Here is a 27,804-nt window from a genome sequence, read left to right as displayed (position 1 = left end):
TGTGTGTGTGTGTACCACATCTTCTTTATCCATTCCTCTGTCAATGGACACTTAGGTTGCTTCCATGTCTTGGCTATTGTAAATAGTGCAGCTGTGAACATTGGGGTACATGTATCTTTTCAAGTTACAGTCTTTCTTTTCCAGATATATGCCCAGGAGTGGGATTAATGGATCATATGGTAACTCTACTTTTAGTTTTTTAAGGAACCTCCATACTGTTGTCCATAGTGGCTGCACCAATTTACATCCCACCAACAGCGTAAGAGTGTTCCCTTTTCTCCACACCCTCTCCAGCATTTATTATTTGTAGACTTTTTGTTGATGCCCATTCTGATTGGTGTGAGGTGATACCTCATTGTAGTTTTGATTTGCATTTCTCTAATAATTAGTGATGTTGAGCATCTTTTGATGGACCTGTTGGCCATCTGTATGTCTTCTTTGGAGAAATGTCTATTTAGCTCTTCTGCCCATTTTTTGATTGGGTTGCTTGTTTTTTTGATATTGAGCTGTATGAGTTGTTTATATATTTTGGAAATTAATCCTTTGTCAGTCACATTATTTGCCAATATTTTCTCCCAATCCATTTTGTAGATGGTTTCCTTTGCTGTGCAAAAGCTTATAAATTTGATTAGGTCCCATTTGTTTATTTTTGCTTTTATTTCTTTCGCCTTGGGAGACTGATCTAAGAATTTATGTCAGAGAATGCTTGGCCTACGTTCTCCTCTAGGAGTTCTATTGTGTTATGTCTTAAATTTAAGTCTTTAAGCCATTTTGAGTTTATTTTGTGTACGGTGTGAGAGAGTGTTCTAATTTCATTGATTTACATGAGGCAGTCCAGCTTTCCCAACACCACTTGCTGAAGAGACTGTCTTTTCTCCATTGTATATTCTTGCCTCTTTGTCAAAGATTAATTGACTGTAGGTGGTGGGTTTATTTCTGGGCTCTCTATTCTGTTCCATTAATCCATATGTCTGTTTTTGTGTCAATATCATGCTGTTTTGATTACTGTAGCTTTGTAGTATTGCCTGAAGTCTGAGAGGGTTATGCCTCCAGCTTTGTTCTTTTTCCTCAGGATTGCTTTGGCAATTCTGAGTCTTTTATGGTTCCATATAAATTTTAGGATTATTTGTTCTAGTTCTGTGAAAAATGTCATGGATAACTTGATAAGGGTCACATTAAATCTGTAGATTGCTCTGGGTAATATCGCCATTTTAACAATATCAATTCTTCCAATCCAAGAGCATGGAATATCTTCCCATTTCTTTGAATCGCCTTCAGTTTCCTTTACCAGTGTTCTATAGTTCTCAGGTTATAAATCTTTCACCTCCTTGGTCAAGTTTATTCCTAGGTATTTTGTTTTGATGAACTTTTAAAAGAGACTTTTTTTACTTTGTTTTTCTGATATTTCACTGTTAGTGTAAAGAAATGAAACAGAGTTCTGTATATTATTGAGAGTTCCTCTACTTTGTATATGAGCAGTTACAGGAGACAACATGGAGAGTGGCTATGAGTAAATGCACAGAATGTATTATTTAATCACAATGGTACTAAATCCCATTGCACAGTCTAGGACATATTTAAATGGTTTGCCTCCACCGTACATGTTCCTGTAGCATTCCCTTCCCCCTAAAGGTCCCAAAGCCTCCAGACCTTTGTCCTGGGATCCCAGGTTCTGAAGGTGGCACAAGGATCTTGTTCTGAATATGCAGCTGCATGAGGATGGGAAGCTCTAATTACTGATTTATTTTAAAATCAAAGTAGAATTAAATAAAATATAAATTACACCTTGAAACACAATTATCCTTCTTTTGTATTTCCAAGTCAAGTCATATATGCAACCCCTGTGTGCACAAGTGTTTTGCACAGAAAAGTTCTGTCCTTTGGCCACAACGCAATGCCAGTCAGACATCTTACAAATCCATCCTATTGATCAAAGGGTAATTCTCTGTGTGGCTTATTGCACAAATAACTCTCAGACTAGAAAAATAGCTTGGACTGTGTGTCCTGCTGCCGAGAGGCTATGAGTTTCCTTTCCATCTACAAAGGACTGAACTTCATCAAATAATGATTTCTTTAAAAGTAAACCTAGCATATTTTATTCTGAGCGAGCCATATTTGTATTTTTCAGACCTTGGGGTTGTGAGCCAGTCAGCCATAACATCAAATGCTTACTTGAGGGCTCCAGCACAATTTTAGTTGAATTTAAAGCGCAATTCTTAATTTGAAAATGAAGACAATTTTGTGCAATTTATTTTAAATTAAGTATTGTGGAGTTTAAAATAATTCCTGAAGGAGTCATTGTACCCAGGAGTGTTCCAGTTTTTGTGGCTGCAGGTCCTAGATACTCATTCTCCATTCTGCCTAACTTTCCTGTAGACTCACTATTTAGACTCCAGAGAGCTGCCATTGACCTGGACGGGGTACACATCTTATGAATACAGAAGAAAGGGCACTTGGGGAAGTAACTAACCCAAAGGGCACCCTCAGGTACAGGGATGTTCCCACTTTCTCTCATCAAACTTATGCCCTGCTGGTGTGCAGTATGGGGCCCACAACTTCCTGAAGCTTCCTGGAATGAAGAGGTAATAGGAATATCTTTGGGGCGGGGAGTGTGGGCAGAAGTTCAAATGGGCTTCCTTGTACTCTTCTCCCTCCTTTTATCTGCCCTTGTGCTGGATACCTGAGCAACAGTGCTCTGGCAACTTGGGAGAACCTAGGTTTTCTTTGCTCTCCTAGAAGCTCCATTTTTAAAATATAACATTCTGCAGTCATCAAGTTTAAGATCATAGTCTTTACAATCCAATCTGTCTCAGCCAGTTTAAAAAGTGAAAGCAGGGCCAGGAATAAGATTTGTTTACTTCAATCCATACAGTGTGATCTAATTTGGTCCAGTGAAAGAAAGAAGCTTGAAGGGAGAATCAGAAGTAGGATCCTTGTTCTAGCTTTGTTACCAATTAGCTGTGACCTTGAGCAAATCAACTTAATTTCTCTGTGACTCAGTTTCTTCATTTTCAAATGGAAGTGAAGAAATCTACTTTGATTCAGTTTGTTGTGATAATCAGATGAGATTACATATATGAAAATTCCCTAAAATTTTTTCAAAAGCAATAAAAAATGACAGGTTTAAAAATACTATAAAAATAATACTATCAATTTGTGTATAAAGTGGCTTAAAATGTTATAAGTAAATACAAATAAAGTAAACAAAATAAAATAAATAAAGTAAATAGAAGGTTGAAATAATCCAAACTAGAAATTTATAGGAAAATATTAGGCATCATTTTTATTGTTCTATCAAATTTTATAGGAACGAAAACCTGTATAATAGCAAGGTCTACTTGTTATTCAAGCTCTCAGGAAAAACAAATACAAGATCTATAAATAAGCATTGATCTGAGGTAAAGGCCTAAGAAAACTGTTGAGTTTTCAACAAATAAGCAAAAGGCTCAATCCTGATAGTGAGGTTTCTTGCCTGACCTGAGCTGAGGTAACTTGAGTCTTGGGTCAGAAGATCTGGGCTTGAGGAGAGCTCTGCCACTTACTGTGGTAGCTTGCATGCCATCCATGACCGGGTCATAAAAGCCTAGAATGGTCTGGTACCTACTCACACCTACTACCATGTAAAGCATTAATGCGTGTCACCCAACCCATTGTCTGGGAACTGGGTCTTGAAATTCTTGCTGTGCCAGCACTGGAGCAACTTCCCCTGAGCCATGCTCAAACTGTGGAACCAAGGAGTTTTCAATTTATGTCCACTCATGGGCTTTCTAATGATGGACCTAGTCATGGTCTCTTTCAGATAGAAAAAGTGCAACATCCCCAGATTGGCTAGATATCTGTTTATAGCAAAGAACTCTAGCCATGTGTATGATGCCCAGTGGAAGCCAGGTAGCAGGGAGGGAAAAGGTGCTGCTGAGAGGAAAATCACCAGGAATGAATTCAGGAGTCTGAAAGAGCGTCATGAAGCAGGAAGTGCTGTGCAGGTGTACTCAGAGCTCCCCATCCTAGCTCCCTTTGGATGGTCCAGGGGTCCCAGAAGGAGAGCAGGACTGAGAGGGATGTGTCTAGGAGCATCAGTTCCTGTTGCCAAGTGACCTTCTCTGAGGGAGCCAGGAAGAGTAAGGTGCTTTCCCGCAGCGTGGAGAGGAAGGTAAGCAGTGGAGACCCAAAGGCAGATATTGTGAGGAAATACTAAATGGGAGCAATGGAGAAGGGTCCTGGAGAGCTTCTGCCCTGGTACCAACACCTGAAATTCCAGGGCCAGAAAGGGAGCGAGCAGGAGCTGAAGCAAGGGACCACTGAGAGGAGGTTGGCACTCTGATTATGCATCAGCTATCCAGCTCTCCTTCTGGAAAATCCAACAGAGAGTTATAAGGAATGGAAAGGGCCGAAGTCCTGCCAGTCTGGCAGGTGGGGGGCACCTGCTTTAGTTGACCTGGATTCAAGCAATTAGAGTGCCTTTTACCTAAAACCTTCAAACTGGGTGGGGAGACTCTTAAGTTACAGCATGGCTGGGCTGGGTCTGCACAGAACAATTCTGTTGCCCATTTTATAAATTTATTTATTTATTTTTGGCTGTGTTGGGTCTTCGTTTCCGTGCGAGGGCTTTCTCTAGTTGTGGCGAGCGGGGGCCACTCTTCATCGCAGTGCACGGGCCTCTCACTGTTGTGGCCTCTCCCGTTGTGGAGCACAGGCTCCGGATGCGCAGGCTCAGCGGCCATGGCTCACGGGCCCAGCTGCTCCGCGGCATGTGGGATCCTCCCGAACCGGGGCACGAACCCGTGTCCCCTGCATCGGCAGGCGGACTCTCAACCACTGCGCCACCTGGGAAGTCCCTCTGTTGCCCATTTTAAATCAGATCAAGCAACAATCCCCCTAACACACACACACACACACACACACACACACACACACACACACACACACACACACAGCATTACCAGGTATTTAACCAGATTGACCTCCGGTTTTCATATGGGGGCAGGTTTAGTATCTCAAAGATGAGGTGCACCCTATTTCTCCAGGTCCCTTGAGAAAAATTGAAGGTGTGTAAAAAGCCTGTGGTAGGGGCTTCCCTGGTGGCGCAGTGGTTGAGAGTCCGCCTGCCGATGCAGGGGACACGGGTTCGTGCCCCGGTCCGAGAGGATCCCACATGCCGCGGAGCAGCTGGGCCCGTGAGCCATGGCCGCTGAGCCTGCGCGTCCGGAGCTTGTGCTCCGCAACAGGAGAGGCCACAACAGTGAGAGGCCCGCGTACCACAAAAAAAAAAAAAAAAAAAAAAAAAAAAAAAAAAGCCTACAGTAGCTTCTTTGGTTAGACAGCCTCTCATTTTTTTCCCAGTGGAAAAAAATGGGTCTAGGGGTCACTAGAAGTGGAATCAAAGCTTAATTATCGGGAAGGGGAGAAGAAGGAGGAGGCGAAGAAGAGGAAAAAGAGGAGGATTGAGGAGGGAGAGGGGAGGACAGGGAGGAGGGGGGAAGAAGGAGGAGAAAGGGAGGAGGAGAAGCTTACTTGGGTTTGACCTCTGCCTTGTGGGTCTGTTTCTCTGTGTAGAGGCCCACTCATAAAAAGTACCTGCCTTAGCCCCACCTGTGTTATACGGACATCTTTGTAATTTAAAGGTTCCTTTGGGAAATAGTCCTAGAAATAGAATAATTGAATTAAAGAATAGGTGCATTTTTAGGCTTCCTCTACATATTGTCAAATTAGCTTCAGGTAAGTTTATGTCCTTTTACAAAATCACCAAAGGTTAATGAGGGGCCCTCATTTTCCAGTGCTCCTTAAAATCTTAGCCAGCTTATTAGGTGGAAAAGGGCCTCTGTTTGTTGCTGGACTTTTCATTTCTTAAGTTAAATTTTAAGAAATTGTATTCGATCATTTCAATCGAATTCTATTTGATCATTTCAACAAGATTCTAATAGAGCCGCTGTATTCTGTCCTCTGTACCATTATAAAGCACTTTGGAGGTTAACAAGGAAATGTCTGACCTATTCCTTGTCCTCATATATTAGGGAAGCTAAATATATGCTCAACATCCTTTAAACAGGAAACAATAGAAGACCTGTAAAAATGTGTGGATCTGGGAGGACAAGGACAGGTCCATGGTCCATGCAAACACTGGTAGGTAGGAAGACTTCATGGAGGAGACGTGATTGGTACTGGGTCCACAAGATGGATAAGATTTGAGTAGGTGGAGATGATGTGACAGAACATAGCAGGTAGGAGTTCAGGCAGGAGCAGAGAGCAATGACTTGAGTTCGGAATGGACAAGCCATGTGTGTTAGTTTGATTTCTCCTGGAAGTAGACACCAAAATAGAATTGAATGAGCAAGGATCTGATTAGAGGAAATGCCTGTGAGAAAACATTGGAAGGAGCTGAGAGAACCATCAGACTGATGCATGTCCGACCCTGAGTGAAGCAGAGAGGAAAGAAAGGTTGAGTGGAAGCATCCTAGACTTCCTGCAGTGTAATACAGGTTTGGGAAAGGCTGTCGGGGAGTCCTTGAGCCAAAGTTGGCCATCAGAGGAGTCCCATGCCTTCCAGGAATAGGCTGCTCTAGTATCTCTGCTGCATGGCCTTGGTGCAAATGTGATGGTGAATTTCTTAGCATATCAGTTTGGATCCTTGGTTAATTAACTCCCAACAACTCCATTGTTGGTCTCTGAGGTACATCCTCATGGCTGCCGCAACACAATGGGGAGAGAATGAGATGATGGGCCTGACAGGGCAGGGTACATTCACCCAGAGGTGGGAGAGGGTTCCTACCTTCACCTTCTGAGAAATCTCTTGGTTTCTATGACTGGATAGAGAACATGGTGGTGATGGAAGCTTTGCTAGTGCAACTTCACCCCTCATGCACCCCAGGGGCTGGAGTGTGGACAGTCAGGTCAATAAAGGCTGTGTTAGGTGTGAAGAATGGGTTTGTGGCCTCCATTCCTCCTTCCAGTGTGCTTTCCTAGAGAGCTGAGTCTGGAAAGCTAAACACTCCATTTTCTAGGTTCCGTTGTAGCTGTCATTCTACATGCAAATTATGTTCTGCCTGTTATTTGCACTGTTGGGAGATGTGCAAGACAGGCCATCCTTCTACTGTTTTTAGATGTTTTCTGCTGATAATTGAGGTTGTGAAGACTTGGGGTTTTTATGCAGGGGCATCCCCAAGTGTTCCGTCTCCAGCTTCAAGAGCTGGACAAGCTTTAAGAGCTGTGGGGGTGGCAACTTCCTTGTCTCTGAACTACAGCTACAGTGGTGTGTTCTGGATAGTTCCACTGATGGCCTCCTGATTCCCCACCTTGCTGGCACTGGCAGAGGAGGCAATCCCTGTGGGCTGGTTCATTTGGGGAATGAACTAGCTGTTGTTTTGGAAATCATCTCAGGAGGCCCCGGGCTGATACCTGCTTTTCCGGCCTTTGCAATGATTTCTGTTTTGTTTCATAATAGAATTTATTTTTTAGAGCAGTTTTGGGTTCACAGCACAATTTATTGGCAAGCACAAACAGTTCCCATACATCCCCTTTCCCCTCCCCGCCCTCCCCACAGCCTTCCCTACTATCAACATCCTAGCACCAGAGTGGTACATTTGTTACAGTCGATAGTCCTATCATTGTATATATAACACATCACTGTCACCCAGATCCTATAGTTTACGTTAGGGTTCACTCTTGGTGTTGTACATTCTGTGGATTTTGACAAATGTAATATGGCATTTTCCACCATGATAGGTATCGTACAGAGTGGTTTAACTGCCCTAAAAATTCTTTGCACTCCACTTATTCATCTTTCCCTCCCCCTAACCCCTGGCAATCACCGATCTTTCTACTGTCTCCATAGCTTTGCCTTTTCCAGAGTGTAGTTGAAACCATACAGTGTGTACTCTTTTCAGATTGGCTTCTTACGCTTAGTAGTAATGCATTTAAGTTTCCTTCCTGTTTTTTCACAGCTTGATAGCCATTACTTTTTTTTTTTTTTTTTGCGGTACTCAGTCCTCTCACTGTTGTGGTCTCTCCCGTTGCGGAGCACAGGCTCCGGACGCGCAGGCTCAGCGGCCATGGCTCACGGGCACAGCCGCTCCGCGGCATGTGGGATCTTCCCGGACCGGGGCACGAACCCGCATCCCCTGCATCGGCAGGCGGACTCTCAACCACTGCGCCACCAGGGAAGCCCAGCCATTACTTTTTAGTGCTGAATAATAGTCCATTGTATGGATGTCCACAGTTTATTTATTCATTTACCTACTGAAGGACATGTCAGCTGCTTCCAATGATTTTTTTTTAAGCACCCAATTCACTGCATTAAACACCTTCTTGTTGAAAATACCTAGAGTAGTTTTTATTTCCTGCACTTTACGCTGATATACAAGAGAAGGTGTCTACTAAGATAGAAAGTGTTCGTGTGGAGTAGAAGTCACAACAGAATGGGCCCCAGCTCAGAAATAGGTTTACCTGACCATTGATTTTCTAATTTATATCTTCATCATGTTAGTTAAACTCCTCAGACACCTCCATCTTGTTCTGTTCCCTATGGGAGTGAAGAGGTTACTGTCACTGACTAAGCTCAACAAAGAATTCAATGTCTAAGGTTTAGGTTCACTAACAGAACCAACATTACTGGGCTCCCCCTGACTCTGTGACTTTGCTCCTATAGATAGTTCTCTCAGTTCTAAGAGTACACTGAGTTTTTTCTCATCTCAGGGTCTTTCCACTTGTTTTAGGGATGCACTTCCTCCAGCTCACCATATGTCTGGATCTTTTGCATCCTTCAGGTTTTAGTTCAAATGTTACCTCTTTATATAATGTAAACCCTCACTATTGCTTTCTAGGACGTCTCCCTTTTTTGCAGAGAGATATACTTAATTCAGCCTATAAAGATCTCAAGCTTTACTTCTGATCAAGGAAAAGCTCTGCCTATATCCCACCAGTTAAACATGAGGGGCAATATAGAAGGGGGGTTTTTCCATTTTCTGTTGCTGTGTAACCAACCATCTCAAAAATTGGTGGCTTAAGACAACAATTTGTTAACTCTCACATTTCTATTTCCAAGATTTTGGATCATCTTTACTATCATTACTCTGAATTCTTTTTCAGGTAGACTGCATATTTCCTCTTCATTTGTTAGGTCTGGTGGGGTTTTACCTTGCTCCTTCATTTGCTGTGTATTTTTCTGTCTTCTCATTTTGCTTATCTTACTGTGTTTGGGGTCACCTTTTTGCAGGCTGCAGGTTCATAGTTCCCGTTGTTTTTGGTGTCTGTCCCCAGTGGCTAAGGTTGGCTCAGTGGGTTGTGTAGGCTTCCTGGTGGAGGGGACTAGTGCCTGTGTTCTGGTGGATGAGGCTGGATCTTGTCTTTCTGGTGGGCAGGTCTACGTCTGGTGATGTGTTTTGGGGTGTCTGTGGACTTATTATGATTTTAGGCAGCCTCTCTGCTAATGGGTGGGGTTGTGTTCCTGTCTTGCTAGTTGTTTGACACAGGGTGTCCAGCACTGTAGTTTGCTGGTTGTTGAGTGAAGCTGGGTCTTGGCGTTGAGATGGAGATCTCTGGGAGATTTTCGCTGTTTGATATTACGTGGAGCTGGGAGGTCTCTTGTGGACCAGCGTCCTGAAGTTGGCTCTCCCACCTCAGAGGCACAGCACTGACTCCTGGCTGGAGCACCAAGAGCCTTTCATCCACACGGCTGAGAATAAAAGGGAGAAAAAATAGAAAAGAAAGAAAGAAAGAAAGAAAGAGAGAAAGAGAGAAAGAAAGAAAGAAAGAAAGGTTATTAAAATAAAAAATAATTATTAAAAAAATTTTTTTATGTAAAAAAAAAAAAAAACGGACAGACAGAACCCTAGGACAAATGGTGAAAGCAAAGCTATACAGACAAAATCTCACACAGAAGCATACACATACACACTCACAAAAAGAGGAAAAGGGGAAAAAATAATATATCTTGCTCCCAAAGTCCACCTCCTCAATTTGGGATGATTCCTTGTCTATTTAGGTATTTCACAGATACAGGGTACATCAAGTTGATTGTGGAGACTTAATCCACTGCTCCTGAGGCTGCTGGGAGGGATTTCCCTTTCTCTTCTTTGTTTGCACAGCTCCCAGGGGCTCAGCTTTGGATTTGGACCCGCCTCTGCGTGTAGGTCGCCTTAGGGCGTCTGTTCTTCGCTCAGACGGGACGGGGTTAAAGGAGCCGCTGATTTGGGGGCTCTGGCTCACTCAGGCCTGGGGGAGGGAGGAGTACGGATGCGGGGCGAGCCTGCGGCGGCAGAGGCCGGCGTGACGTTGCACCAGCCTGAGGCGCGCCGTGCGTTCTCCCGGGGAAGTTGTCCCCGGATCACGGGACCCTGGCAGTGGCGGGCTCCACAGGCTCCCGGGAGGTGAGGTGTGGATAGTGACCTGTGCTCGCACACAGGCTTCTTGGTGGCGGCAGCAGCAGCCTTAGCATCTCATGCCCGTCTCTGGGGTCCGCGCTGTTAGCCGCGGCTCGCGCCCGCCTCTGGAGCTCCTTTAAGCAGCGCTCTTAATCCCCTCTCTTCGTGCACCAGGAAACAAAGAGGGAAGAAAACGTCTCTTGTCTCTTCGGCAGCGCCAGACTTTTTCCTGGACTCCCTCCTGGCTAGCCGTGGCGCACTAGCCCCTTCAGGCTGTGTTCAGGCTGCCAACCCCAGTGCTCTCCCTGCGCTCCGACCAAAGCCCGAGCCTCAGCTCGCAGCCCCGCCCGCCCCGGCGGGTGAGCAGACAAGCCTCTCGGGCTGGTCAGTGCCGGTCGGCACCAATCCTCTGTGCGGGAATCTCTCCGCTTTGCCCTCCGCACCCCTGTTGCTGCGCTCTCCTCCGCGGCTTCGAAGCTTCCCCCCTCCGCCACCCGCAGTCTCCGCCCGCGAAGGGGCTCCTAGTGTGTGGAAACATTTCCTGCTTCACAGCTACCTCCCACTGGTGCAGGTCCCGTCCCTATACTTTTGCCTGTGTTTTTTCTTTTCTCTTTTGTCCTACCCAGGTACGTGGGGAGTTTCTTGCCTTTGGGGAGGTCTGAGGTCTTCTGTCAGCGTTCAGTAGGTGTTCTATAGGAGCAGTTCCACGTGTAGATGTATTTCTGATGTATCTGTGGGGAGGAAGGTGATCTCCGCGTCTTACTCTTCCGTCATCTTCCTCAACTCTTCACATTTCTATAAGTTAACTGATTTCAACCGGATGGTTCTTGTGTTGGTCTTTCTTGCAGTTTTTTAAGTAGTTGCTGTCAGACAGTGGCTAGTCCTAGCACATTCAGAATGGCTTCACTTACATCTCTGGTGCTTTGGCCGGGATGATTAGAAGGCTGGATCCAGTTGGACGCTGGGTTGGCTAGGCTTCTCTCTTTCATGTAGTCTCAGGGCCTCTCCCTGTCCCTATGGCTTCTCCACACTGTATCTCCCTGTGGTTTCTTCAGCAGAGTAGCTAAACTTCTTACATGGTGACCTACGGCTCCCAACAGCACAAAAGCAGAAGCTGCCAGGCCCTAGCGCATACTACTAGGTCTGATACAACATCCCTTCTGCCACATCTTTTGATTAAAGCAAGTTACAGAGCCAGCCCAGATTCCCCATAGAAGGGGACTCTACAAGAATGTGAATACCAGGAGGCCTGGTGCGTTGGGGTTCATCTTTACTTACTAGCTACCACAGTACTTAAACATTGTCAGTCAATGGACTTCTCCGACATTTATTAAGCTGGCTGATGAGTAATAATAATGAGCATTCGTGATGATGATGGTGATGATGATAAATGAGAATTCTATCTGCTATTTAAAACTATTTTTCTTCTTTGGAATTGGGACAGTTCATGGGAAACCACAGGAAGATTCTCCAAGAACTGGGAGCCGAATGACCCAAGAATCAAAAAAGTTAAAAGCTATGCATGATGGATGATGTTAGCCACCTGGAAAAGTCCTTAGGGCTAAACTCTAAATCATTCAAAAGAAGAAAAGTAACCACCAAATTTCATAAATAGGAGGGTACTGATAACCAGAAAGAGAGAGTTTTAATGGAGAGTTGGGTTGGAAGTCAGAATACAGAGGGTTAAGGAGTGAGTGGGACGTGGCAAAATGGGCAGAACAAGGGTAACAACTTTTTCAAGCAATGTAGCCAGGGGCTCAGAGGCATTACTGGTGAGAAAGGAAATAGGTACAATCTTTTTTGATGGTATAGGCAGCAGACAATAAAAATCTTGAATGTATTAATATTTTTTGACCCAGTTATTCAACTTCTAAGAAATTAGCTTAATGAAATCATGAGACGTGCAAGGATTTATATACCAGGAAATTCACTTAACAAATATTTTTGTTTTATTGTGACGTATACCTTATATACAAAAACATGCACAGAACATTGGAGTTTACTTTAAAGAATAGTAATAAAGTAAGTACCTGTGTAGCCACCATCCAGGATAACAAGTAAAACATTTCTCCCCCTGTGCCTTTTCCCAAAGGGAAAAGGCCCATGGGTAACAATCGTCCTAACATTTGAACAATCACTTCTTTGCTTTTCCTTTATAGTTTTACCACCTTTGAATATATCTCTACATGATATAATGTTTAGTTTCGTCTGTTTTCAAATTTAATATAAATGCAATCATACTGTTTGTGTTCTTCTATAATTTGCTTCTTTTGTTCTCCATTACATCTTTAAGAGTCTTCATTGTTGATGGGTGCGGTTTCAGTTCATTCATTTCTCCTGCTGTGTAATATTATCTCCTCTATCTTGATAGATATCTAATTATCTATTTTATTTTTGTTATCATGAGCAAGGCTGCTAAAAACACTTATTCACATTTTCTCCCGCACGTGTACAAGAACTTCTCTTGAGTAGAATCGAAGAAAGAGAACCGCTAGATTAGCATATGTTCAGCTTTCCTAAAAATGCTAATGTCTTTTTACTAATTTACATTTTGATGTATGAGAGTTTGAGTTGCACCATATCCTCAGCACTTGAAATTGTCAGACATTTTCACTTTTGCCACCCTCAGGTGAAGAATAGTATCTGTCAAGCAGAACACTGTACACCAGTCACCAGTACCTGGGGTGGAGGTGGGGGGACTCCAACTACATGGAGGATAGCCGAGGTCATGACAATGCCAGCTACCAGGAATAGAAATCCAAATACTTTTGCCCATTGTATCTTGGTGCTGGGGTCACCAAGGAAAACACGACACAAGTCAAGCACTGTATGGAATGCTTTTACTCACAGAGAGAAAAAAGAGTAAAATCAGCTCTAATAATGTGTATTTGTTCCCCATGACTAGAGAGTCCCCCTAGCAGCCAATGCAGGGCAATTGGCCTACATGCCAGTTGGCCCTCTTGTGCCACAGCGGGAGGACCCTGACCCCCGTGGAGTGAGGTCATTGACACACATGCTCAAGCAGAACAAAGGAGTACACACTGAGCCTGAAACAGGGAAGGATAATCCCTCAAAAGGAGTTAAGCCCAGCGCAGGCTGTGTGGGCTCTTTATCTCTTGGTAAGGAAGTGTTCCAGGCCCAAGGCCCATTCTTATGTGGGATTGAAAGACCATACACCTGAGACAGGCTTTCCCAATGGTGTCTTATTGTATTCATTATAATTACAGTTTTATTGAGATACAATTCACATTTCATATAATTCACTCATTTAAAGTGTACAACTCAATGGTATGTAGGGTATTCACAGAGCTGTGCAATCATTACCACTACCTAATTTTAAGAACATGTTTATTACCCTAAAGAGTAACCTTATATCCATCAGTAGTTACCTCCCCATTACCTCTCACCCCTGACTAATCTACTTCCTGTCTCTATAGATTTTCTATTCTGGACATTTCATACAGATATTATGTAATATGTGATCTTTTGTGAGTGGCTTCTTTCACTTAGCATACCATTTCCAAGTTTCATCAATGTTGTAACACGTATCAGTACTTCATTCTTCATTTCTTTTTATTTTATGAATAATAAACCATTATATGGATATACTAAATTTTATAATATATGTTTTATGATGAATGTTTATCCATTCATCAGTTGATGAACATTTGGGCAGTTTACTTTCTTATTGTGGAATACAAGATCTTAGAACACTTTAATTCCATTTATTCCTCTCATGATTTCTATGAAACTGTTGTCATATATTTTAATTTTAAATTATTGTCATTTACTCAATTTTAAAATGTAAGCAATTTAAAATAATTGCAGAGAAATCATAAGGGGGATAAATGGAGTTAAAGTGTTCTAAGATCTTTAATTTTACAGTAGGAAATTAAATATATTAATTACAAAAATTGTTACATATGTTGTGGTTTTATAGTTAATTTTTTAAAATTACCCACATAACTGCCACTTTCTTATCTTCATTTGTTTTCATTTCAGACCTTCTATTTGAGCTTACATTCTTTCCAGTATAAATATGTGTGTGTGTGTGTGTTTAAATATCAATGTGCCAAGAAAATAAAACACTATCAATTTAAAATTCTTTACCCAGTGAAAATATCTTTCAAGAATGAAGGCAAAACAAAGGTGTTTTCAGATTAAAAACATTGAGAGAGTTTGCTAGCAGCAGACCCACACTAAAGGAAATGCTAGTGAATATAGTTTAGCATATTGTGGATATCATTCCACTGGCTTCTTCCATCCACTGTGGCCTTAGGGAGCATAGATCTTTATCCATTGCTTTTTTCAAAGTAAACTACCTTTTATCTCTGGCTACTTTTAAGATGTTTGTTTGTTTGTTTGCATTTGCTCTTCTGAGTTCTGCCTTCATGTAGTATTTGGCCTGGATATTTTTTATTTCCCTGCTCCTTGATGCTTTTGAATATGGTCGATTTTTTTTCAGTGCGAGTATCTATCTGGGAATTTAGCCTGGCATGATACGAGAAATAAAACATCATGTGTAATAACACAAAATTAGAAACAATCTTACTGCCCAATAATAGCTGATGGTTAAATAAAAGGATACATCCTTTCAATGGAATAGTATATAGCCACTTAACTCATCTTTTTAAAGGGAAACATATGTCAGAAGAGCAGAATGTCTTACTATAATCAAAGCAGGATAAAAAGTAGGGGTGGAACTTACATGTTTTGAGAGCTTCCTGTGTTTTAGACATGGTCCTATGAGTATGTACATGGACTACTGCTTTTAATATATACAACAGCCCCATGACATAGAGATTATTCTTCCTCATCTAAAGAAAATACTCAGAAAGATTTAATAACTTGTCTAAGACCATCATCTACCAATGACAAATAAAATTATAACTGACTATGTATATTAACTGTCTGAAGAAAAGATACTAGCTGAAGGCCAGGAGCCAGGGAAAGATGAGAGAAAGAGTCAGCTTTTGGGGGGCTCTGTCTACCTCTATACAAGTGATGAGGACACTAACTGGCTGATGTGATATCTGGTCAGTTTGCCCAGCACATCTCTGTAATGGCATCAGCCAACTCTAGAGCCATGGAGCACATTCAGCTAACTCTCCCACTCTCACTCCATGACCATCAGTTACCTTCTGACATCATATTTCTGCAGATGAAAGGATTTGTATACCAGTTTAAACATCTAGGCAGTGGTATTTCTCACTCTAAATTAATACCTTAGCCTTTGAGTTTATTCTTCTGTCTCTTGTAAGTCAGATCATGTGACCCCATCCCTCTAAGCTCCATCAGTTCTTGGTGCTCTGACAAAGTTGAGTTTCTGGACCTGCAAAGCTGAGGACCAAATCCTGGATGAAGGGAACACTTCCAAGGTGATTCCCTGGAGCCCCTCAGCAGCAGCCAGCCAATCTATCTGATATCTTCACCTTGCTTAATTTCAGTGCAATTTGAATAAGTTGTTGAAATGTTCACTTATTGATTAAGTTTTTATCTCTCACGTCCAAACCCACCCTTTTATACTTTGCAACATGATGCTGGGTCTAGAATTCTGAAAACTACATTTCTTCTTTGTCAGGGAGCCTGTAATGCTAGAGGAGGAAGAAGGGACTTGCACATTCCTGTACTTCCTGAACGTTCCCTATTTCTGTGAGCATCACATCACACTAGCATCACCTTTTTTTTTTTTTTTAATCCCAACAGCCTCAGTTCCTTCCTATAGCAGCAGCTCAATTCAGTTTTGAGCTGTTCTCAACATTGCAGAACCAAATTCATCCTGCCTTCTAAGAGATACCTGTGTAAGCTGACTGAGATCCTCTTTTCCAAGGTCAGCTTCCTCCTCTGAGCTCCTAAGTTTTAATAATTCCAACTCCCTTTCTTCGTTCCCCAGTTCTAGGGCTGGTAAATGCTTGTCACAGCTGCTACCTCTGTGACACCTCATTTTGCCTTTTTCTTTACTTAGTTTAGATAACAATTATATTGCCTCTGTTCTAGTAACTGGTATGGTTTCTGTCTATTGACTGTATCTTGAATGATACAGATGTATATGGGCTGCATTTTTTCTGCTCTTTCTTTTATTGAAATTGGCAAGAAGATATTTACTCATATCTCAGAATTTATATATATGATTTGCAAAAAAACCAAAACCAAGATGAGTTCACATCAAATAACCTGTCAAAATAGGAAGAAAACTAGAAGAAATAAATGAACAATAGAGTGGTACATTTTGTAGGTATTTGATTTTTCCCCCTTTATAACTTAGCAGTTGTTCACAGTGCTTCTATGTCTTTTTTTTAGTTCTGGAAGCCAATAAATCCCAAAATAACACCATTACAGTAAAACAAACTGCATAGCTCAAAGATGGATTTACTGGAATGATGTCAGATGATTGTTTCCATAGTATTGAGTGCTTACTCTGGGGCTTTCTTAGAGCTGAGGTGTCAAAAGGTTGTTATTTTGGCTTGAGGAAAAGCTTGAAAGGATATTCTAGGGGAAGAGTGCATGGCTTAACAATTGCTTTCTTCTGGGAGGGTTCTGGGGCAGCCGGAGGGCAAAGGAAAAACAACTCAAGGACAAGTTTTGAACAGTCTGTAGCCAAAAGTTGTCTCCAAGAGAAGAAACAGTTTAGCTGGTATGTCAAAGAAATAAGCAGTACTAAGGCTTAAACCAAAATTCGAATTTAAAAATCCTGGCTTTGTGTAATTATTCAGGCTTGGATTGCTGAATATTGCTGATAAAGGTAGCTACTTTGGATCTGTTTAGTAAATCCCAGTTTGAAAAGGAAAGCTTCTGAAGCAGAATTACCTTACCAGCTGATCACTAGCTTATGGCTAGTGATAATTAATAAATAAATAAATTCCCTTAATCTTCCCTGAAATCTGGAACCTCCCTCCATCACAGGTCTAGGTAACACAGATGTAGCTCAGTGCAGGGTTTATTGAAATAACTGTCTGTTTTTGTGCTTCTGCACTGAGCCAACTATCACCTATTTCAGAGAAATTGCTCCCTGCACCTTCTTTCTCTAGAAAGTATTTCATTATTAATAATATATGAAAGCAGCCAAATAGTTGTAAGCGTTTTTCAAAAATTAATTAATTAATTAATTTTTATTTTTGGCTGCATTGGGTCTTTGTTGCTACGCGTGGGCTTTCTCTAGTTGCGGCGTGCAGGCTTCTCATTGCGGTGGCTTCTCTTGTTGGGGAACATGGGCTCTAGGCACGCGGGATTCAGTAGTTGTGGCACGTAGGCTCAGTAGTTGTGGCTCACAGGCTCTAGAGCGCAGGCTCAGTAGTTGTGGTACACAGGCTTAGTTGCTCTGCGGCACGTGGGATGTTCCTGGACCAGGGATCGAACCTGTGTCCCCTACATTGGGAGGCAGATTCTTAACCACTGTGCCACCAGGGAAGTCCCAGTCATAGGCCTTTTTGAGGACTATGATTACAACATATGCAACCTTCCCCATCACCCACACCCTTCCCTTTCCCAAGCACCACACCAAAGTTATTTGAATCAAATGACATTGCATATCTAAAGTATTTTAACTCCTGATTCCTTACTACAGTCTTAACACTACCATCAGTAAAACCTCCATTCTAATCTTTGTCTTACCTCATTCACATAGTCATCTTAATAACCCTCTTTTTTTCAAATGTAAATTACCTCCCAAGACACCAGACGTCTAGACATCATTTTCTGTGTGTGACATGTAGTTCATATGACCACTGTAACATAAAAGTGGGAAAACAAAGGGACCAATATGGTTGTAAGGCTTCTGCATTTTACTTAAAGTGGTAAAATACTGGCTCTGAGTAGACTATAAATGGTTAGCTATATGTATTAAAACCCCTGGAGCACACACACACACACACACAAACACACACAAAGAGATATAGCCCAAATGACAATTGATCAATTAAAATGAAATACTGAATATTCAAATAATCTAAAGGAAGACAGCAAAGGTAAGATGGGGAACAGAGGAACCAAAAATGAAGGGGACAAACAAAGAATAAATAATAAAGTGGTTGACCTGAATCTAACCATATGATAGTTACATTAAATGTAAATGGCTTAGGGGACTTCCCTGGTGGTCCAGTGGCTAAGACTCCGTGCTCCCAATGCAGGGGGCCTGGGTTTGATCCCTGGCTGGGGAATTAGATCCCACATGCTGCAACTAAGAGTTCCCATGCCACAACTAAAGATCCCGCATGCCACAACTGAAGATCCCACACCGACGATGAAGATCCCATGTGCTGCAACTAATACCCGGTGCAGCCAAATAAATAAATAAATAACTGTTTTTAAAAAAATGTAAATGGTTTAAATACATCAGATAAAGACAGAGATAGAATGGTCAGCAAAAAAGTAAACGAACAAGACCAAACTATACGTTGTCTACAAGAAACTCACTTCAAATATAATTGTATAAGTAGGTTAAAGTAATAGGATGGAGAAAGATATACCATATGAACACTCATCAAAAGAAATAGGGAGTGACTGTACTAAGATAAGACAAAGTAGGCTTCATAGCACAGAAAATCACCAAGGATAAAGGGAGACATTACAGGCTGATAAAAGAGTTAATTCACCAAGAAGACATAACAGTCCTAAATGTGAATGCACCCAATAACAGAGCTTCAAAATATACAAGGGAAAAGTTGGCAGAACTGCAAGGAGAAAGAGATGTATCTGCAGTTATGGTAGGAGACGTCAACATTCCTCTCTTTGTAACAGAACTAATAGATTCAGTAAGGTTATAGTACCTTGAGCACACCCTTTGGACCAATTTAACCCCAAATGTATTTCTACCCTTTTTTCTTTCCTTTTCTCAAATCACTCCTGCCCTCCATTTTCTTTCAGCTCCTAGCTTTATATTAAATTCATCTGTGTTTTTCACTCGTTTTGTCTTTGTAGTTTTATATCAATTTCCAATTGGTTGCAAAAGCAAAAACGTGGATAATGAAAGTTTAGGGACTTCCCTGGTGGCTCAGTGGTTAAGAATCCGCCTGCCAATGCAGGGGACATGGGTTCGAGCCCTGGTCCGGAAAGATCCCACATGCCGCGAAGCAACTAAGCCTGTGCGCCACAACTACTGAGCCCTTATGCCGCAACTACTGCAGCCCATGTGCCTAGAGCCGGTGCTCTGCAACAAGAGAAGCCACCACAATGAGAAGCCCATGCATCACAACGAAGAGTAACCCCCGCGAAACCCCCACTCAACGCAATTAGAGAAAGCCTGCGCGCGGCAACGAAGATCCAACACAGCCAAATAAATAAATAAATAAATAACTTTATTAAAAAAAGAAAGAAAGAAAGAAAGTTTAAAGGGCACAGTGAGTGTCCAGCTGAAACAGTTTGCAACAGCCACTGGGAGCTGGTAGTTTCCGCTGAAGCTTCCCTTTCTCCTTTTGAATAATTCACAAAGTGTCCATACCGCATACTCGTATCATTTTGTAGCTGAGAGCTACATTATGGTCCAGAAAGACAAGGTGTCTTGAATGTTCTCCCCTACTATTCTCCCCTACTATTTTTCATTCCTATTAGAACAGTTAAAACATAGTTGCTTTGATTAATGTGGTATCCAAGCAAACTTCACCCACCACTTACAAAGCAGTTTCTGTAAAACTGATTTTTCTTTCCATCGTTACTTACGGAAATTAACTTTTATAAAGAAAGGAAAGCAAAATTCCACTGTGTGTAATAGTGCAAACAACTTAAATTATATATCAGTCTTTACTTGTAGGCACTACTTTTTAGTTAATATGAGTTAAACAATATTGCATTCCCAGTGTTTGTTCTCCAATGATCTGGCAAAGATGAATTCTCATTCTTTAAATAAAGAATTGAACACTAATAATGCCTTTTCTGTAATTTTATTGATTTTTGTCTTTGTTTTCCTTTACCTTTCTGCAGTTTTCTTACCTGAATTTTTTTTCTGCGCTAGAAGAAAAATATAGGCTGAATTAAGAGTCACTATTTTAAATATTGTTATAAGTATTTTAAAAATATACAATATGCCCTTCAGAGTGATGAAAGTTCATGTGCATAGACTCTGCCTTGTTTGGAAATAATAACAATTATCATTATTAAGTACTTACTACATGTTAAGAATTGTATCTTTATTTACATTATTGCATTTTTTTTACATTATTGCATTTTATCGTACCTAAAGCCTTTCAGAAGAAAAATTAAAAGTTTATACCTTTTCCAAAGGTATATAGCTGGCATTAAACCTGATAGGCATAAATACACAGTTTACACAGAATATTTTAAATGTATTCATTGAAAGGATATTTTAATAATGCAAATTGCCAATAATAAATTTAACGTGTGAGGATTCCTTTCCTTTACTGTTTGTAATAGAAGATTAGTCCAATAATATTTATATCTCGTTTGCTTTGGAATCCTTTGCTAGTTCACTAAAAAAAAAAAATAAACTTGTTCCATAATATAATTTTAATAAGGAGCATCAATTCTGGATAATTTTTTTCTTTTCCCACATGAGTTAAGATAATAACAATAATTACCATTTATTGAGTATTTATGATGTGCCAGGCATTGTGCTAAGTCCTTCACATACATTGTCTTATATAAGTTTCACATCCACCACAACCCTATGTGGCAGATATTTTATCTCCACTTTACAGTTGAGGAAACTGAGTCTCAGAGAGAATTAGTAAATTGCTCAAGGTTTTCCAGTAAGAATGTGTCACTGAGGCCCCAGTTCCTGCTTTTAATCATTTCAGGAGCAGTCACTGTGTGACTAAATACCAAAACATTTGAGTAAAAAGTGGGAAAAAAATTAATCATTAATTACTGGTTACTTGGTGTCATATTAGACTTCCAGTTGTTTTACTGTATTTAACAAAGGTTATTATTGAATTCTGTTACTATGATTTCTTGTGTGGCTAAAAAGCCAAGGAGAATTGGTTAAGTTCTATCCACTCTAAAGCTTCCATATCACTTGGAAGCATATGACTCTTTGCTGGGGGTGGCGGGTGGGGGGCGGTTAGTTCTTTTGAAAAAAATTTTTTTGTGTAGTATAGTTGATTTACAATGTTGTGTTAGTTTCAGTACAGCAAAGTGAATCAGTTATACGTATACATATATCCACTGTTTCTTTTTTAGATTCTTTTCCCATATAGGCCATTACAGAGTATTGAATAGAGTTCCCTCTGCTATACAGCAGGTTCTTATTAGTTATCTGTTTGGAAGCATATAACTCTTATACTAAAAGAATTCTTAAAAATCACAACTACATGGTTAAATGGCAATCACACCCACACAAGGGTGTGCAAAAAATATGCTAATAAGGGAACAGAAATAATTGTAGTAATAATTAAATAACAATACAGTAATTAAATATTAGGGTAGGGCTTCCCTGGTGGCGCAGTGGTTGAGAGTCCGCCTGCCAATGCAGGGGACACGGGTTCGTGCCCCGGGCCGGGAAGATCCCACATGCCGCGGAGCGGCTGGGCCCGTGAGCCATGGCCGCTGAGCCTGTGCGTCCGGAGCCTGTGCTCCACAACGGGAGAGACCACAACAGTGAGAGGCCCGCGTACCGCAAAAAAAAAAAAAAAAAAAAAAAAAAAAAAAAAATATATATATATATATATATATATATTAGGGTAGTAATGTTAGAATTGAAGTTGTGGAAGTTGAAATTCCTCTCCTCAATTAAGAAGTAATATCTTTATATTACCTTAAAATACTAGGGGAAAAGCCATTTCACAGACTCCCTTCCCATTAGCAGACTATTCTGCAGAATTCTAGTAAGTTTTCATAGCTTTGATAGCTTTTGATAGTTTTCATAGTTTTGATAGCTTAATTTTTTCTTTTTACTTTAGGTTTGTAACACAAGAAGAATTCTCTAGGCCTTAAGTAGTTTACTGTAATGGACAAGAAATTCTGTTAGAAGATAATTTCAAAAAGAAGTAAATTAAAAAAAAAAAGAAGTAAATAATTTAAATTAAAAAACCTGTATGAATGGATCTTTGTGACCCAGTATTTAGAATATTCTTTTAGTAATCTAGAAACTGTAATATGTTGTCCAAAAACCTTATCTTTTTTTTGTGCTTCTAATTAATATCAAAAAAAGAATATATAATGACAATTGAAAATATTTCACACCTAAGAAAAATATCTTACTGAAAGGAATAATGTGTCCGAGATATGATACAAATAAAATAGTCATAAATATTTTGGTGAGAGTTTCAAATAGAACAGTCAGAGAGCTCATGATAAACACATAAAAAGATTTTATCTATAGCGTGTAATCCAAAAACACCTTCCAGGTCTCTCCTGATTGACCCTGAATAAAAGTCGTACTTCAGGTGACAAAAAAAGGTCCATTAATGTTGCTCATGCATTTCAACATAAAAATGGAATGGAGTCATTGACTACAGGTAGAAATGTGCAAAACTACTCAAGATATATCTGCTGCCTTGAGGCTACACATTCATGCCACTTTTGTCTGCCAGCTTGATTTTTGATTTGGGCACTCATGGGTAAAATGTATGTGATCTGAAAAAATAGTGTGTCTTTTAAAAGTCAGTGTCATGTAATGTCATTTCTTTTGGCAAAATTTATGTTACACGGTATTAGACCATAGGCTGAGCTAATGTAACATGATGCATTAAAAACTGCACATCATGATTGCAGTATGTGTCAGAGCAATGGATTGTTATATCCGATACCTGTTCAGCTGTAAATAGGGCCCTCTGTAAGTCACTGACAAAAGGATAATATTCTCTCGATGCCTGTGTAGAACTCCTGTTGTCTAAAACATGCAGCCTTCCGACCTCCATACTCTGTGACCTGTGGCCATTTAAGTTGCATGTTTAATACATGCATACAATGATAATACAGCACATTATGAAAGCCACAATTGGAGAGATTTTTGTTTTCATAGGCATCTTTCTTCCAAAGATCCAATGGCTATATCTTCCCCCGCTCCCAAACAAAGACATACACATGGAGTTCTAATGGATTTTGTATTAGTTAGAAATTCCTTTGGGCCGCAAGTAACAGAAATCTCATAAACGGTAGTTAAATATGTAAGGATTTGTTTTTCTCACATAAGATGACTAGGGACAGCCACTGGCTTTTGCTCAGCAGCTCAATGATGTCATGACTGGTATCTCTGAAATATTTGTCTTTTCCTCATGATTGAAAGGTGGATGTTTTAAGTCCAGTTCTTCCATCTACTTTCATTGAAGAAGTGGGAAAGGGGCAGTTGCCTGTATTTGTTCCTTTTATCAAGAAATCCAAAGCATTTCCATCAACCACCTACCTGTTTCCAGTTATATCTAACTCACCACCTCTAGCTGCAAGGAAGGTTGAGAGAATAAGCCCTACAGTGGAAACAGGTAAGAAGAAGAGTTTGGGGAATGAGTGTTTAGTAAGCCAGTTAATAGTATCTACCATAGATGCCTTTAACAATTTATAAATAGAGCAGAAAACATAGTATGGGGAAGGCTTTAAATAGTGATCAATTCACATGGTAAAAAATTTAATATTGACTTCTACTTACACCATACATAAATTCTAGTGGAATGTGGATCTAAATGTGACAGGTAAAAAAATAAGTCTTCTGGGCTTCCCTGGTGGTGCAGTGGTTGGGGGTCCGCCTGCCGATACAGGGGACATGGGTTCGTGCCCTGGTCCGGGGTGATCGCGCGTGCCGCGGAGCAGCTGGGCCCGTGCGCCGTGGCCGTTGGGCCTGTGCCTCCGGAGCCTGTGCTCCGCGGCGGGAGGGGCCACAGCGGTGAGAGGCCCGCGTACGGCAAAAAAAAAAAAAAAAAAAAAAAAGTCTTCTATAATAAAACATAGGATACTATCTTCATGATGTATGTAGACAAAGATTTCTTAAATATAATACAAAAAGCACTCACCATAAAGGGAAGAATGTAGTCACTGGACTACTAAAATCTAAATCTAAAATCAAGAACTTCTGTTCATCTAACATACCATTCAGAGAGTGAAAAGGGAAGCCACAGAGTTATGTTGTTTACAGTTTCTGACTGTTGTAAATAGTCCTCCCTTAACATTCTTGTACATGTCTTTTCGGAAACATAAGCATTTGTACTTGGAGAAGAATTTGTGGATTATAGGGTGTGCGTATGTTTACCTTTAGTAGACTCTGTTGAAACCTGACCTTTCTCCACGGCTTCCTAAGAAGAGTTATGCATTCGGTCATAGAAGTGGTATGACTAATGCCCCGGCTGACCTTTATGGGTTGGTAGAAACACTGTTCGGGAGAGAAAAGAAGGCTGGGCCACAGGAGGTGACATCAGTCCACAGTGGGTGTTTTAGTTTCCTCTTGCTGCTGTAACAAATCACCATAAACTTAGTGACTTACAGCAATACTCCTAATGAATGCCCTAAATTCCAGACACTCTTCTCTGCATCATGTGAAGTTGCAACCCTTGTTCTTTATGGAATTTGGGATCAAGTTCCACTACTAGTAAGTTCTTTTTTTGCGTGATGATCCACTCATATGAAAAGTCCATAGCAATCAAATAGTAGGCATAGCTTCAGGTTCAATGGAATTCTTGCTATTGCCTATCACAGAAGCATTCTCCATGGAACTAGGGCCTCTAATCTAACAGAGCCTAAGGTGGCATGGATTACTGTAAGAACAGATTCCACAAGTGGATTACTGGATGTGATGGTGAAAGGTCCCTATCCTATTTCCATCCTTTGGTTTCTTGGTTCCATTCCATGTATTCTATGTATTGAGAGACAATATGTCAGCTATTAGTTCAGTACATATATCGTATCCTGGAGAATGGTGCCCCAATCCCAAGTGTACTATCCCTGAATTGTCACTTTAGCTGAGTCTTTAACAGGCCATTCTATTTTCTATTAAGCTGGTTGCTTCTAGGTGATGGGGCATATGATAAGACCAGTGGATTCTGTGGTCTCATTGTTACATTTCCTTTGATCTTAGGCAATGTTGAGTCATGAATTTACCATGTCATTAAACAAATCCATATCTGGAATAGATGTCAATTCTGATAAGGATAAATCATTGCCTGTGTCATTTTAGACCCTTCAAGAAGCAGATGCCAAGATAGGAATTAGACACACAAGAATTTATTGGAGGAAACATCTGTGAAGAATGTGGTGGGAGAGAGCAGAAGTGGCAGGGAGAACCTTCAGACTGCAAAGCAGGTGGTCTGACACCTGTAATAAGAAAGAGGAAGGAAAGATTGGGTAGAAAAAGCTTCAGACTGCAATGCAGTTCTTATAAAATCTTGACCAGGTTGATAGGGAGTTCCCAAGTAAAGGTTTCCCATAGAGGAATCATCTGGCTTTAGTACCACTACTAGCTCAATAATTAGCTGGGATGGAAGTATGGACTTGGGGTAAATATGTGAATCCAAAGTTGTGGAACTTTAAGGCTGACAGTCAACTATGCTCCCCACAGAAGTTTCTCTTGAAGGTAGACCTGAGTGGTATAAACCGATGGCTGCTACACTGTACTTTCCAGGGTGGAAGGGGTCCACCAGATAATCAAGCTGCCACCAGATAATCTTCTCTTGGAATGGTGCCATATCAAGAGGTCAAAATTGGTCTTTACTGCCGGCAGGTTAGCTATTCAGCAGTAGTAGCTAGATCAGCCTTGATGAAAAGGAGCCCATGCATAACCTTTGTACTAGTTATCTATGGATGCATAATGAATTAATTACCTCAAAGTTAGTGGCTTAAAACAACATTTATTAGGGCTATGGGGCCTAGTGTGCAGTTGCTCTGATGTTGTAATTTCATTTCATAAAACAAGATGGCCAGCTGGAGAAGACACCCTGGAGAGATTACTTAAACAAAGAAGTACTGTTGATAAAAACATGGCCGGTCTCTTGCTTTCATCAAAATTAGAAATCTATCTCAGTCCCATATTTGACTTTTATTTAACTCAGCAAATACTGTGCATCTACTTGCCATTAGGCATGAAGCTTCCTGCTGGGGAGACTAAGATGAATGTGATGTGGTCTCTAATCTTGAGGAGCTTGGAGTCAATTGGAAGAGAATGACATGAAGGGATGGTGAGACTAAATTTATAGCTCTGTAAGTGTGTGGGGAAAACAACGTGTATTTGTAAGGGAATCTGCAGCATTCTTTAATAAAATATTACCTCAACCATCTAAGATTATTAGCAATGGAGAATTGCCACTCACAGATGAGATGGCTAGACTTTCCTCTCATTCTACTAGATTCACCCAGTCCTGAGGATCTCTCAGATCTCTTTAACCCTCAATCTCGAATGTTAATAAACTTATCCCTTAGAGAGTCCCCTACAGAGTCATTCCTATAGGTCACCTGAGGCCAGGCTGGAATACTTAAACAGAACTCAATTACGGTTTATGGATAACAGGACAGAAGAGTGTCAAACAGTGAGAAATGCAGCTTACATAGTTTCTATTCCAAATACCCTAGGGCATCTCCCTGCCTAGATGTTGCAGGCCTCCTATGGTTAGCCCTCCTCTCCCATACTAACAAAAATGACTTCTTGTTGGTTTACCTCCTCAAAGTCCAGACCCAAAGGAGCAAGGCGCAGAGAAAAATGGTATGTGTGTGTGTGAGGCGGGGGGTGATAAGATATTTCAGATTATCTTAGCAGCTCTTTTGCTGAAATGAGAAGGCTCCATGACATATTGTTAAGTGGAAAAAAAGAGTTTTAAAGCAGCATTTATTCATTCAAGAAATATTTATTGAGTACTGACTATATGCCAGGCATTGCTACATGCTGGGATACAGTGGTATCCCTTATTAAGCCCCATACAAAGTGTTTGTTAAATAAATAAGTCAGGGCTTCCCTGGTGGCGCAGTGGTTGAGAGTCCGCCTGCCCATGCAGGGGACACGGGGTCGTGCCCCGGTTCGGGAAGATCCCACGTGCCTCGGAGTGGCTGGGCCCGTGAGCCATGGCCGCTGAGCCTGCGCGTCCGGAGCCTGTGCTCCGCAGCGGGAGAGGCCACAACAGTGAGAGGCCCGCGTACCAAAAGAAAAAAATAAAAATAAAAAATAATAAATAAATAAATAAATAAGTCATCTGGGAGGTTCTAAATAGGAAACTAAGAATACGGTAGGATAGACATTCGTATAAATATCGAAATATACAGGTCTTTTGGCTGGTATGTTACATTTATGTATTACTGGTTCACACATAGAAATCATTAAAACAAAGAGAAAAAAAGCAAATGGGTGGAGGTAGAGTTGGGGGTTTGGGGAGATATTAGGTATTTACATCAAAAAACCTAGGCTGAGGGAAATCCTGCAAATCAGTGCAAAACTAAGCTCTAAGGTTCTGGAAACCAAGGCAAAAAGGAAAGCATGAAGAGTTACAAGGCTTTTGTTGCCTGACTAAAGGAAGATTCTTGACAATAGCAAGAGCCCTATCAGCACAATCTTTTGGTGTGTGGGTTTCACTGCTGTTTTTTCTTTGCC

The sequence above is a fragment of the Grampus griseus genome, assembly GCF_964374135.1.
Source record: "Grampus griseus genome assembly, chromosome: 3".
NCBI lineage: Eukaryota > Metazoa > Chordata > Mammalia > Artiodactyla > Delphinidae > Grampus > Grampus griseus.
The sequence above is the reverse complement of the archived record's forward strand: the minus strand, read 5'-3'. Positions refer to the sequence as shown.